Source organism: Lepidochelys kempii, chromosome 2, assembly GCF_965140265.1.
Source record: "Lepidochelys kempii isolate rLepKem1 chromosome 2, rLepKem1.hap2, whole genome shotgun sequence".
Taxonomy (NCBI): domain Eukaryota; kingdom Metazoa; phylum Chordata; order Testudines; family Cheloniidae; genus Lepidochelys; species Lepidochelys kempii.
In genome coordinates, this window is record NC_133257.1 from 184,621,324 (window position 1) to 184,635,361 (window position 14,038).

Here is a 14,038-nt window from a genome sequence, read left to right on the forward strand (position 1 = left end):
GCATGAAAACAGGATCTTTGTCTCTGAACAATCAGTTGGCCCCTTCATTGTGGTGACAAGCATCACACTGGGTTGCTGTGGAAGTGATTATCACAGGCAGAGGATTATGCTGTCAAGTGGGCAACAAGCTACAGGAGCTGATGACCTCTACGCAAACTAAGATCCTGTTCTTAAGCAAATGTTTTGAGCAAAATGGCACAAGGAAGGGGAGAGAGCAAGTGGTGGCGGTGGTGAAAATGCTATTACTACTATAAGTAAAATAGGGTATTTTTTTTAAAACTGCCCATTAGGGATTGGCAGTTTTTCAATCCTTCAGGCACTGGCTCATCCTTAGGGATTAAATCATACAGTTTTCTGAAGTCTATGGACGCTTTCCCAGAGCAACGTAAGAACTGCAGGAGTTGGGCTTAAGTGTATCACATACTGGAGACTAGCACTATGCTGAAAGGAGAATGTATTCCTGGCTCCTGGGAATCAGTACCCGTCCTCTTGCCAGATGTTATTTCCCCAATCCTGTCTTTGTTCTCAATTTAGATGGTAAACTCTTCAAGATGGGGCTATTTCTTCACATATCTACTGTATAGAAAGTGCCCTTAACATCTGTGGTGATACCTACAAATGTTTAGTAAAAGCAGCAGGGCAGGATTTTTGCTTAGAATGAGTCCTGTTTAACTATCTACCAGGAACCCCATTCCTCTCAGAGCAGATGACAGATTTATTCCCTCTCCTTTTCCTACCTATTTTTCACTTTCTCCTCAAGTGGAATGTGGAATGATGTATGAAACCAAGGCAAGTCTCACATTGATCCTCTGAAGAGTCACATACAACTCCAAAGCCATAGGTTAAAAATCACTGGTCTGAGAACACAACTGGTTGAGTCCAAACTCAGAACTTGATGATTTGACAACCAGACACCCATTGCTGCCAATAGGTCTGAAATTGTGAGAGGGGCTGGTCACCTACTGCTAACTGTTTTGCTCATTGAAGTCCATAGTAGTTGAAGACACTCAGGAACTGTCCGGGATAGTCCATGGCTAGGGTGCTAGCTTGGCACTTTCAGGAGACCTGTGTTCATTTTCCTTCTCCGCCTCAAACTTTCTGTATAGACAAGTCACTTAGGCCCTCATCCCTTGCACCATTAAGTAAAAGGGAGCTTTGCCATTGCCTTCAATCAACATAGGATCAAGCCTTTAGTTTCTATGTCCCTCAGATCCCCATCTATAAAATGGGGATGGCAGTACTTCCTACCTCACAAACAGTGAGGAGGTCGGATACTATGGTAGTAGGGCCTATAAAGCTACCTAAGATAGATGAAGCATTTTTTGTTGCTTGACTGTATTTGTACGACAGCAGGTAAGTGTCTGTTTCCATTTCTATTCTAAACTCCTGTTTTGGCTCCATAATTTTGCTCTTTGGTGAAATTGCACTGGTGTAAACTGATCATAACTAAATCATGCATTGCCTTGAAGCCACTGTCTAACGTTTCAATAGATTTTCAGCTCTCGCAGCCGCACACTAGCACTGAAGGTAAGTCTGAGTTGAAAATTCTCATTCGTTCTGAGAAATTCATTCTGCTATATATCTCTGACTTTTGTTTTGTTTGCCATTGACTTCAATGAGTTTAGGATCAAGCCTTCAGTTTCTCTGTGTCTCAGATCCCCATCTGTGGGAGTTTTGTCAGTGGAACGACTGGCTACTATTAAGTAAGAATTGCAGGCTTTGGGCCTAGCTGTTTAATATGCTGGGGCCTGGTTAGCTCCTGAGGAGTTTTGTGGTGGGACACTATATTGGAGATGGGGTAGGCGGGTGGAATCAAGGGAGATATGCCTGCATAAAACTGGTATAAGGGCCTGATTCTCCTTTCACTTATAAAGTCTTGGCCCATATACAAATTCTTTCAGATACTTAAAAAAAAGGTCTGTTTTTGAATGGAGTTGAGAGGGAAAAGTTGAGTTGAGACTGGAGTTGAGAGGGGAAAAATGTCTGTTTTTGAATGGAGTTGAGAGGGGAAAGAACTAGGAAGTTTCTTTTCTTAAGAAACCTTTTGAACTAGTTGTGGAGGTAAATATTTTTAAAAGAGGGTTGTATTCAAGTATTCCAGTGTAGCCTATTACCTGTATATCTTGGAAACCAATGGGCTGAGTTAGATTGTTGGAAAGTAGTTGACTTTAAAATGAATGTTCCATCTAGACTACAGTATCTATGCAAGGCAATATCCCTGTGAATGCATTTGAGAGTTTAACAGAAGCCTGCTCAAATACATAATAGGGAAAGAAGCAATGTGTGAAATTTAATTCACTTTGCAAGCCTAAGGGAGAAGGTGGCCAGAACTCTTTAAAATCATGAAGAAAATGCTTGAGTTCTCAGCTGCAGGCCATTTCCACCTGGCATGTATATTCTCATAGGCCTTGATAATGGCCAGGATTAGATTAGGAGACCTTTCAGAAAAGTAACGGAGAAAAAGGTCATTGCAGTACCTGAAAATTAGTTGATAGTTGACAGTATTTAGACAAGTCTGTTTAAGAGGGCTGAGCAGGCAGTTTCCTAGAGACAGGAAGTGGGCAGTTAGTTCTGTTAGGAGTTCAAAACATTGAGCAGCTCTCCGACTGCATCTTCTGTGAAGATATATGCACGGTTCCTTTAAACCATAACAGGAAACCCCATAGGTGGGAAGGCAGGCATAAGCTCTGCAGTGAAGAGAGGGCAGAGGAACTTTAGGGATAATACTGCTTTCCTTACTATAGCATATGTGGAAGTCAAAAAGAGAACATAACAGAATTTTCAACTCAAACATACTCTCAGTGCTAACATAGGGCTGTGAGGGCTGGAGAGCTACTGAAACATTAGCCAGAAAACTAGGCACTTATGAAAGATTCCAGTCATTGGTTGGAAAGACTTCATCACCAACGAAGAGGTCCGAGAAATTAACAACCAGCAGCTTGTTTCCCACCAGAATCGGAAGAAGGCGCTGGACATATTTGGGTCATGTACTCTGGATGCCAACATACAGACTCCCACGTGCAACTGTTAAGTAGTGTGAGGAAAGGAGGGTGCCCAGAAGAAACCTTAAGCAGCAAATGATGGAGAGGAATGAAGGGATGAGTTTCTGCTCTATGTGGCAACATTGGCACAAGGCCGATGTAATAAAAACAGTTGTAATAAAGTGCTCTGCTAGAAGAAAATAAATCTTTCCGAGCTTCTTTACTATGGTTGCATTACATTCTATAGTACATAAAGAAGCCTTGGCAAACATAATACCAAACCTTCTGCTCATCTAACACTGGCTTCATCTCTGGCCATCCATACAGTCTGAGCACTGTCTTCTCCGTGTTGTGCTTTCTACATGGAGAACTCCTATCTCATTTCAGGTCTCTGCTGAAAATATATCTTTACTCTTTGGCCAGTAGGTAAATAATTTCCCTCTACAAAGATGAAATACAAATATCAGAAGAGCATTTGGGGACACAGGTTGAGAAGACAGTGCTCACAGAAATAAGGACTACTCAGTAAGGACTGCAGGATTAAGACTTTAATTTGTATTTATAAACTGGCTTGAAAAAGGTTGGTAGGACACCTCAGTGCTACCAGTAAATCAACCTATTGCACTGGTTCAGAAAACACTTGGCTACAGCAATCTTTATTATCTACCTATTTGGATTCAGGCTTGCATCCATCTTGCCTTGAATGGAACAAAAAAGTGACAGTTTGGTTCACCTTGAAGTTATAAAACCCCCTGAGGTTTATGTAGATTTTAAATGCTGAGCTCTGAGGTTATTTGTTCCTGTTTGGAAAAGCACCTGAAGTTAAACCCCTCATTTGGTTTCTTTTATTTTTTGTTGTTCTATTAAAAAAAAGTTTAAAAGAGTCAAATATAACATTTAAAAATCCTTTGGCTGCTATCTGTTTTTCTTCTGTCTGACTTGCTGGATAAGGACTCGACCTCTTTGTGGCTGACTCAGTAAGACACAGTTGTAATGTGCTATTCTGTGTATAACTCTAATTATCCTCTACCAGATGGAATGTCACACCTGCTGAAGTGTGAAACATAAAATAGTTTTACGTAGCATCTTTACTCTCAAATGTTCAGCAAATCATGGAACCAATGCTCTGACACTTGGGTGAGTAAGGGCTTCAGAATTTGGACCTATGGGCCAGATTTTCCTCTCATTTACATCAGAAACTCCACTGACTTCAACCTAATAATTCATGAGCAGATTTATATAGATACGAAGGAGAGCAGAGCAAGAAGTAACCATTTCAAAAGCTCCCATGTGACTTAGGTACATGGTAAAAGTCAATGGCTGTCACTTTGAAATGGGACTTTGGCACCTCAATCACTTGGGTGCTTTAGAAAATTTTACTCAAATACTTATTACAGTACTGCAATATGTCCACTTATGGGGTTGAGGAGAGCAACCAACTAGTAGTCTGAGCAACACTACAGGGAGAGGAGATATTTTTCCTAAGACACCAGGGCAAAAGCTCTAATGAAAAGTGCCATGAGAATTTCAATGTACACAGGGAGCAGACACAATCCTGGCTTTATCTGAAACACCCCCATGCAGGTCAATGCAAGGAACTCTATTTGGCTCAGGAGTGAGGCCAGCCAGGACACAAACCTCTGGCTTTAGTCACTGAAGTTACTTCAAACCTAATGTTTAAATCTCCCAAACCATCCCTTCTGGTTGCTGCTCATCCAGCAGAAGGAAATGATCTAATGGAGCCATTCCTTTTATTGCTGGGCAGTAGCTAGTGTTTCTGCAGCCAAAGGTCAGGTGTTCTATTCCCAGTGAAACATGTCCGTGGCTAGCAAACAACTGTGGTGTCTATATATATACATATACATATACACACACACACCACTATGGAGTTGGAGAATTGGAAAGAGGATATTGTATTACTACAAGTGACAGCTAATGGATATTCTTCTCTCATTTCAAGTGGAATAGCTGCTGCTTTTGGACATGAGGGTTCTTGGTTAAATTCCCAGACGGGATAGATTCCTCACATTGACTCTGATGCAGCTGAGGATGTGCTAGTTGGATAGCTTCCTCAAGAAACCACATGCCTTAAGCACATTGACATTACTGAACCATGGAGACAGATTTAGTAAAGTGGCTCCCTGTATAATTTCCCACTTCTAGTGTGCTTTAAAAAGAGGAGTTAACACTTAAGCAAACCACTCTTGTGTGTGGATTTAAGTGAGATTCTGGGAACCCCTCTTTCTAAAAGCTGCAGGAGATCTTACTGTGAAGGTATTTTAGTTTTTGACTTCAGAGGAATATGAAAATAAACAAAATGAACATAGTAAAAGACCCAATTTCCTTTCAAATGCAAATTGTAGGGCACATCAGCTAGCAATACAAAATTGTTGCCTGTGTATATCTGATTTTCTTTAGTGTGCACCTGGAAGTCTAAATGTTTCAGGTCTAGAAAGTTCATAAAGGGATACTTATTAAACACATACATTATTAACATAACCATACTCTTTAGACACAAAAAGAAAAGGAGTACTTGATGCATCCGATGAAGTGAGCTGTAGCTCACGAAAGCTTACGCTCAAATAAATTGGTTAGTCTCTAAGGTGCCACAAGTACTCCTTTTCTTTTTGCGAATACAGACTAACACGGCTGCTACTCTGAAACCTTTAGACACAGGCGCTCATTCAACAACCCAATTGCAGCCTGTGCTCACAGGAGCACATGCTCCAGGAATAAGTATGCATCCAGATGTTTAATTACTGCACTAAAGGCAAGTTTTTCTAAATTGTTTTACATGGGGAGCCTCTCTTGGATTTTTGTCCATCTGAGCGAATCCTTCATTGAAATTCAGTGCTTTTGAGATAGTGATGTGCTTCCTTATTATCATTATCTCCCCTGGTCTCCCACAAATCCCTAGACAGCTGTGTAACAAAGGCATATTTATCCTCAACAGGCTGATTTTAATAACTATTCAATGGTTATGAAAGGTAAAGCGCTGTCAAATGATGACTTCTCACAATGTTAGTTCAGAACTTTAACAGAACTTGGAGTGAATGGAAGAACCTCTAAAATCCCACAGTTCTCTTTGACCAGTCCTTATTTTGTGGTGCTCCCTTGTGGCTGGTGCGGCTTTCCTTTTCCGTACTGATTCGTTATTGCACAGGCTAAGATTTGGGAAACCAAGAAGCACTGGTGCCTCCGTGGATGTAGGCATACAGACACTATGGTGTGCAATCTTCCTCCTGCTTGTAATAACATGCTTCCATGGGCAAAGGCAGTTGTGTCTTGTGCAACATTTGGTGCTCAATCAGCACACTGCTGGATCTGTGTCTAACTGTATCCACTGTAGTAGTGATCACACTGGGTCAAATCTGAAGGTGTAGGGGGGAGAACTTAGGTAATTTTGTGCCATGGTCTGTCTACCATGGAAGAGTGTTAACATAATACTTAAAATTTATGTAGTACTTCTCAGCTGTAGATCTCAAAGCTCTTTCCAAAAGTAGGGGAGTAGGAGTATTCTGTTACAGTTGTGAAAACTGAGGCACAGTGTTAAGTGATTTGTCCAAGACTGCAGACCGAGTCAGTGGCAGAGCTAGGAATAGGACCCAGAAGAGAAGGAAGAAGAGAACAAATTGGGCAAGTGCTTATTATGCTCCTTGGTGGCTTAAAACAATTGAGGCAGGGAAGAAAACCTGGGTACGTACTAGGACTTCCTGGAAATGGAATAATCTCTCTGGGTTTCCACCAGAGAGCTGATCTGCCCAATTGAAGTTCGATACTGTAATAATGCTGAACTGCTAAGTAACATTAGCTGAACTGCTAACTGTAGACAGTTGTTAGTGGTCCATGCTAAAATTAAATATGGGTTTAGGGAAGAAATATAATATAAGGCATCTATCAGTGTTGTTCCTCTTCCATAACTGCTATTCCTATTGCAGAAATCTCTTCCAAAGAGAAAACATGGCAGCAATTAATATGTATAGCACTGAAGAATGGGTGACATGAGCCATAACTTGTAAATTAAAAAAAAATCTTCTAAAGAAATTTTGTCTGTTTTTAAGTTTGTGTTAAGTAGACAATTTATAGACTGCACATTTATCTTGGATATTCCTATGGCCCCATCACTGGTGTATCGGAGCACCTCACAGTCTTTAATGTATTACTCCCCACAACACTCCTGTAACAAGGGAAGCGTTATTTGTCACAATTCAGGGCAATGGCATCTGTATTCCCCCCTATGGTCCAGCAAGGGCACTCACACTAGACTCATGGCTCCTCAGCTGTCACCTCTCTTGGGCAAAGACCCACATCTCTCTCCCTTCCGACCGGCATATTTCCAGGTTGAAATATGCACAGTTCACTGCCTGCACTGTGATATCCTTAGAACAAGACATTCTGCCTAAGCAGGCCTGGTTTGCTTCTCTTCTCAGAGACAGCACACAGTCTGAGTGCTACAAATAAGTTACCACAAAGCTTTTCTAAGCAAGCACATTTATTCTTAAGGTCCATGGGTCCAGATCTAATGTACCCACGGGTGCTGAGGGAATTGGCTGATGTGATTGCAGAGCCATTGGCCGTTATATTTGAAAACTCATGGTGGTTGGGGGAGGTTCTGGATGACTGGAAAAAGGCAAATATAGTGCCCATATTTAAAAAAGGGAAGGAGGAGAATGCAGGGAACTACAGACCGGTCAGCCTCACCTCAGTCCCCGGAAAAATCATGGAGCAGGTCCTCAAGGAAACCATTTTGAAGCACTTGGAGGAGAGGAAGGTGATCAGGAAAAGTCAACATGGATTCACCAAGGGCAAGTCATGCCTGACCAACCTGACTGCCTTCTATGATGAGATAACTGGCTCTGTGGATATGTGGAAAGTAGTGGATGTGATATATCTTGACTTTAGCAAAGCTTTTGATATGGTCTTTCACAGTATTCTTGCCAGCAAGTTAAAAAAGTATGGATTGGATGAATGGACTATAAGGTGGATAGAAAGCTGGCTAGATTGTCGGGCTCAATGGGTAGTGATCAATGGCTCGATGTCTAGTTGGCAGCCGGTATCAAATGAAGTGCCCCAGGGGTCAGTCCTGGGGCTGGTTTTGTTCAACATCTTTATTAATGATCTGGACGATGGGATGAATTGCACCCTCAGCAAGTTCGCAGATGACACTAAGGTGGCAGGAGGAGTAGATACACTGGAGTATAGGGATAGGGTCCAGAGTGACCTAGACAAATTGGAGGATTGGGCCAAAAGAAATCTGATGAGGTTCAACAAGGACAAGTGCAGAGTCCTGCACTTAGGACGGAAGAATCCCATGCACTGCTACAGGCTGGGGACTGACTGGCTAAGCATCAGTTCTGTAGAAAAGGACCTGGGGATTACAGTGGACGAGAAGCTGGATATGAGTCAACAGTGTGCACTTATTGCCAAGAAGGCTAGTGGCATATTGGGCTACATTAGTAGGAGCATTGCCAGCAGATTGAGGGAAGTGATTATTCCCCTATATTCGGCACTGGTGAGACCACATCTGGAGTATTGCGTCCAGTTTTGGGCCCCCCACAACAGAAAGGATGTGGACAAATTGGAGATAGTCCAGCGGAAGGCAACGAAAATGATCAGGGGGCTGGGGCACATGACTTATGAGGAGAGGCTGAGGTAACTGGGCTTGTTTCATCTGCAGAAGAGAAGAGTGAGGGGGGATTTGATAGCAGCCTTCAACTACCTGAAGGGGAGTTCCAAAAAGGATGGAGCTCAACTCTTCTCAGTGGTGGCAGATAACAGAACAAGGAGCAATGGTCTCAAGTTGCAGTGGGGGAGATCTAGGTTGGATATTAGGAAAAACTATTTCACTAGGAGGGTAGTGAAGCACTGGAATGCATTACCTAGGGAGGTTGTGGAATCTCCATCCTTAACAGTTTTTAAGGCCTAGCTTGACAAAGCCCTGGCTGGAATGATTTAGTTGGTGTTGGTCCTGCTTTGAAGAGGGGGTTGGACTAGATGACCTCCTGAGGACTCTTCCAACCCTAATCTTTTATGAGTCTAAGGTGGCAGTAGAGATGAGTTTAGCTCTTCAACTAATTATGCCTTACAACAGTCCTGTGATGTAGGTAGGCGAGTGCCATATGAACCTTGTCTTACCTGGGGAAAAACCAAAGCACAGAGAGGTTGAGTGATTTGACCAAGGTCACCAATGAAGTCAGTGACAGAACCTGTGCTAAAACCAAGGAGTTCTTGACTCCCCGTGGTGAATTGAGGCAACTAGTTCAGCTAAACATCTATAATTCTGGGATGATTTGCTAAGCCTGGCTGAATCTCTGACTCTTGAGGTCCACTGTGACAGGGTGCTGGGCAAAGGGTTTCAGATTCAGCCCTCTGTCACATCTGCTCATCATTAGGGGAACAAATTAGAGTGGGCTTGGGGTAACCTGGCCCTAATTGGGGAGGCAGAGACAGCTGCTACCTAATTAGCCTGGGGCTGCATAAAAGCCTCAGAAGAGAGCAGGAGGAAAGGGAAGAGGCAGGGAATGAAAGCAGGGAGTTAGTTCTCCCCTCCCTCCTGCTTGCAGACAGTGAAGGATTACTTGTATGTGGTGAAACGGTTGTGGGAACAAGCCTGAGAATAAAGTGTGCCAGGGCTTACAAAACCATGGGTCTCAGAATGACTTTCTGAGCCAAGCAGAAGCCAAGGGAGCCCTCCTACATCCACCCATTGCTAGTTATTAGTGAGCACTCCTGCCTGTTGGGAGGGTAGCTTTGTACTGGTAGGTAAGAGGGACTTTACAATCAGAAACATCTCTATTTTGTGGGTAGTTTGTTTCATCAGTTAAAGTAAATGCTCACAGTTTATACAACTGGTTGAATTTTGACCTTGCTATAAATTCCAATTCATTAGTGTGTCCCTTGATATATTATATTCTAATCATGCAGCATCAAGGAGGGGAGTGCTCTGAAGTCCACTAAACAAAATCCCCCTGATGGCTAGCGGGATCTTCAGCATGTTTTATATTGAAGTCAATATACTATTGAGGTGATTAATTACTAAGGTTTGTAATTTAGCCTCATCTCAGAAATGAGACAGCCAATGTGTTTACCTAATCATTTAACCCAGAAACAATGATAAAAGGGCCCCCCAGCTGGCGGTTTGGATCTCAACATGAATGCAATGATATGTCTTTGTGAATTATATGAACTACACACTTTCTAGTGTGAGAATCATTTAAAAACATCAGATCTCTTTTGGGGAAGTTGCTGAAGGTTTTGAAGGCCAGGATGATGTCTCTAACCAATTGTCATCTGCAGAACAGCATCTTGTATCTCTTTGTATATCCTGTCACCTGAATTGCTTTTTCTCCTGCGGTTGTTTTCAGGGGGACTTCTGCAGTGCAGGTATGTAATACTCTTAACTGGGTTTCTAATAGTAAGAACTTTCCCTATAGCAGCTAAACCATTGTTCAGGGCTCTCATTTCATTTCAGGGAAATAACTAGATAGATTTGTAAATACTAGTAACTTTGTTCACAAGGAGTTACCTAAAGAGATGTGAAGGCCCTCTCAACCCCTTCCTCCAATAAATCTGCAGGATCAAGTTGCGGTAGCTCATTGTCTGACATCACTACACTCATTTTAGGATTCTTAACATGAAAATGACAGTATAGTAGGAATTGCACTGTTTGTCTGTTGTCTCTTATTTATCTGTCTACAGTCTCTAAACTAGTTTGTCGAGCTGATGGAATTTCTAGGTTGCCCATCTTCATGACTATATCTATGCTCATACTGGGTATAATCTTGCAAGGTTCTCAGTGCCCTCAATTCCCATTTGACATTAATAATAATTGAGGCCATCTCTGAACCTTGCAGTATTAGATCCACAATAACTTGTTTGGGGCATGATCCAAAACCCACTGAAGTCAATGGAAAGGCTCTCAGTGACGGCAATATGCTTTGGATCGGGCCCTTGAAGCCCAATCCGGGAAGATGCTGAGCACCCTCAGCTCCCATTGCTGTGAATGGGAGTTGACAGTACTTGCCTCCCACAGTTTTGGGCATTTACTGCCTTAAGTTCTATATAACCTGCACAGTTAGATGAAGAATAACACTGTCTGTCTCGGAAGAGACAGGCTGCTGCGAAATATGCATTAACTATCTCTTCTGGAGAAGCCAGTAAATTATTAAATGTGAATCAAAGTCAGTTTATGCTCACCTGGAACTTCTGTTGCCACATGTCTGCATAACATTGCCCAGTTATGCAGTCAAGTTCCACTGACTTCAGAATTTGCTTAAGTGCTTTTCTGAACAGGGATGCTTTCCTGAATTGGCCAATTAGCTGCTATCTAGAGTATAGTGATTAAGAATATAATGGTAAGAAATAACTAAAAGTGATGTCTTGTAGCTATTTCAGAACTCTCACTAGTCAGCAAGGGGAGTGACTGGTGAAATTCTTCAGTTCTCCAGAGAAACAGTTTGCCACCCCAGTAGGTTCAAGTAACTCCACTGCTTTGAATATCTCTGTATCCAATTAGAGGTGAAATATTAAAACTTAGAACAGTTGAGATATTTGCAGAATCATCAGATCAGATTCTAAATAAATAAAATCACCCAGGTGGCGAAATGGTGAAAGGAAGGGGGGAAATAAAAAAAAAAGTAAAATAAAAGAGCAGGAAGGTTTAATAGGCTCTAATTCTGCAGTTGGCATTGCTTCAGATTTGGGATAATTAGGTTAGAAGCCAAAGTGTATTACCATGCACATCTAGTGAGACTCTACAATTCCAGTCAGGGACTCTCATGAGTGAGTCATCAACAGCAGATGAGCATCTCATTAGCAGTGACTGACAGAACTTAAGGACTTAATGACAGATAGGGTTCAGTTCAGTGGTGTGATCTCTACATAATTGCATTGTGCCCCTTTCTAATCTCTCTGAGTTTGTAGTCATTGTTCAGTAATGACATGAGTTGTGTGTGTTGACTTATGATTTATTTTGAAATTGCTAATTCTTTCGTGATTGAGGCAAAAGGTTTGCTAAAGCCAAGTAAGGAAAAAGTTGGGCAAAAAGCTCTTTATGGCTGATTGGAACATCCTCATTTTGGCCAGAACCAGTAAACACTTGCTCACATGAGTAACTTTACTAGATGAGTAGACTCACTGACTTCAAATGGAGCATATTCCTGGCCAAGGTTACTTGGGTGTGTAAGTGTTTGTAGGATCTGACCCTCAGTGACCTCATGGAAACGTTTAGAGGTATTTTGCAAAGTGCGTCTGTTTTTTGCATTGCCACAAGGAAAAAAAAGAATGTCTTATCATTGAATTTTGTGAAAGGGAATGAATTTGCGGTTATTTTCTGTTTCCATTGTGAAATCTGCCTCTAATGTGGTAGATCACACGCATAGAGATAATTCTGGATGACCCTATTATAAAAATCTAAGTACTAATACAAAAATACTAAAACATTACATATTATGAGCCAAATCATTACCTGGTATAAATCAATATAGCTCTGTAATGGAGCTATGTCATTTTATACCAGCTGCTGATCTGGCCTATGTTTTATAGGCAGCGGTAGTCAGAAAAAAGAGATTTTCTCAGTATGAAAGTCTCTCAAAGAAGCTAAGTGTGGGGTGGAGAGGAGCTTTTAGATGTAACAAGTCATGTTGTGGGGGTTTCTTTAGGTATTACAAATGTGTGTAAATAGAATAAGGCCTTTTTTACCTCTGTGCCCATGCTAGCATCTTGGGCACTACTGTATTATTATTATTATTTATTTAATCTTTCTGCTTAGTCCTGCAGTCAGGCCATGGACTTTGCTTGTACGGTCACACTTGCCCAGGAAATGATTCTGATGTCATAAACTCACCTTTATTATTTAAATATAGGTTCAAGCAGCAGGAGAAAATGGGCTGTGGAGATGAAAAACCTCTAAGTGTCACACAATGTGGTGTTTAAACAAGTGTCTGGAGGAAATCATTTAATAATAACCCTGACAGGTGTGACTGGGTGGTTTGGAAATTGCTGATGATCTATGGAGTTTTTCACCTCTAGGTCACCAGTACAAATCCATCCAGTACTGTAGCCATCAAAAGTGATTATCATCAGATGGCTCTTCAGTTATGTATCTGAACTGAGCTTGTGGCCTTGAACGGATTTCTAGGCTTTAATTCTTAGCATTGCATTTTTCTGTAGTTATTTACACCTGGGTATAAGACATTGCTTTTCTCAGGTTGTAGCATTTCATACCCACTTTGCCTAGGTATAGGTGCAGGGCAGTGGAGAATCAGGCCTCGAGTAGAACACAAAACCCACCACCAGAGGGAGTGGAAACTGAAGGATGGTCTATTTTAGGAAGGATGCACTACTGTGACTAAAATTGATTTTAAATATGTTTAGTTACACAGGTGCAAATCCCTAATGCAGACTCACTTAAATTATTTCAAGAAGCACTTATTTTGGTTTAGATTACATAACTAACTTAAACTGCTCTGAAGGTGATTTAAGTGTGATTACATTATGAGATTGTGCTAGTGTGACTGGACCAGATTTAAAATCATTTTTGTCTTATCAGTGTGCAACTTTTCTGATATAAACCAGGCTTGAGTTAACCTCTTCATCAATGAGGTATGCTATCCAGTTCAAAGCAGAGGCACATAGGTGAAACATTGTTACTGCCTGTGACTCTGTTTCAGGGATGTCAGAAAAACTAAATTCAGTTAGTAAAAACATGGATGACAAATACTTCAGTCGGATGGGAGGGAGAGGTCTGCAGTAGTATAATGATTCATGTAAACAATGCAGTAGTTCCTAAATTAGCAGGCAGTGAGGCAACTGGCCTTCCTCAGCACAACTGTTAGAAAAACAAGAAATGAGGGAGTCTCATTCTGGGTAGAGGCTACATTTAGCATGAGACCTCCAGGAAAGGGATAGTTAATTTACCTTGAAAGATCCTCCTTTGTTACTTTCAATGGGCCAGACTAACTTTGAGATCTCACTGTATAGTGAGAGTGGGCACTATGCCACTAGGGGGTGACTAGCCATCACCTTTATCCCTTTGTTTGGAATGTTCCCCGCCACAA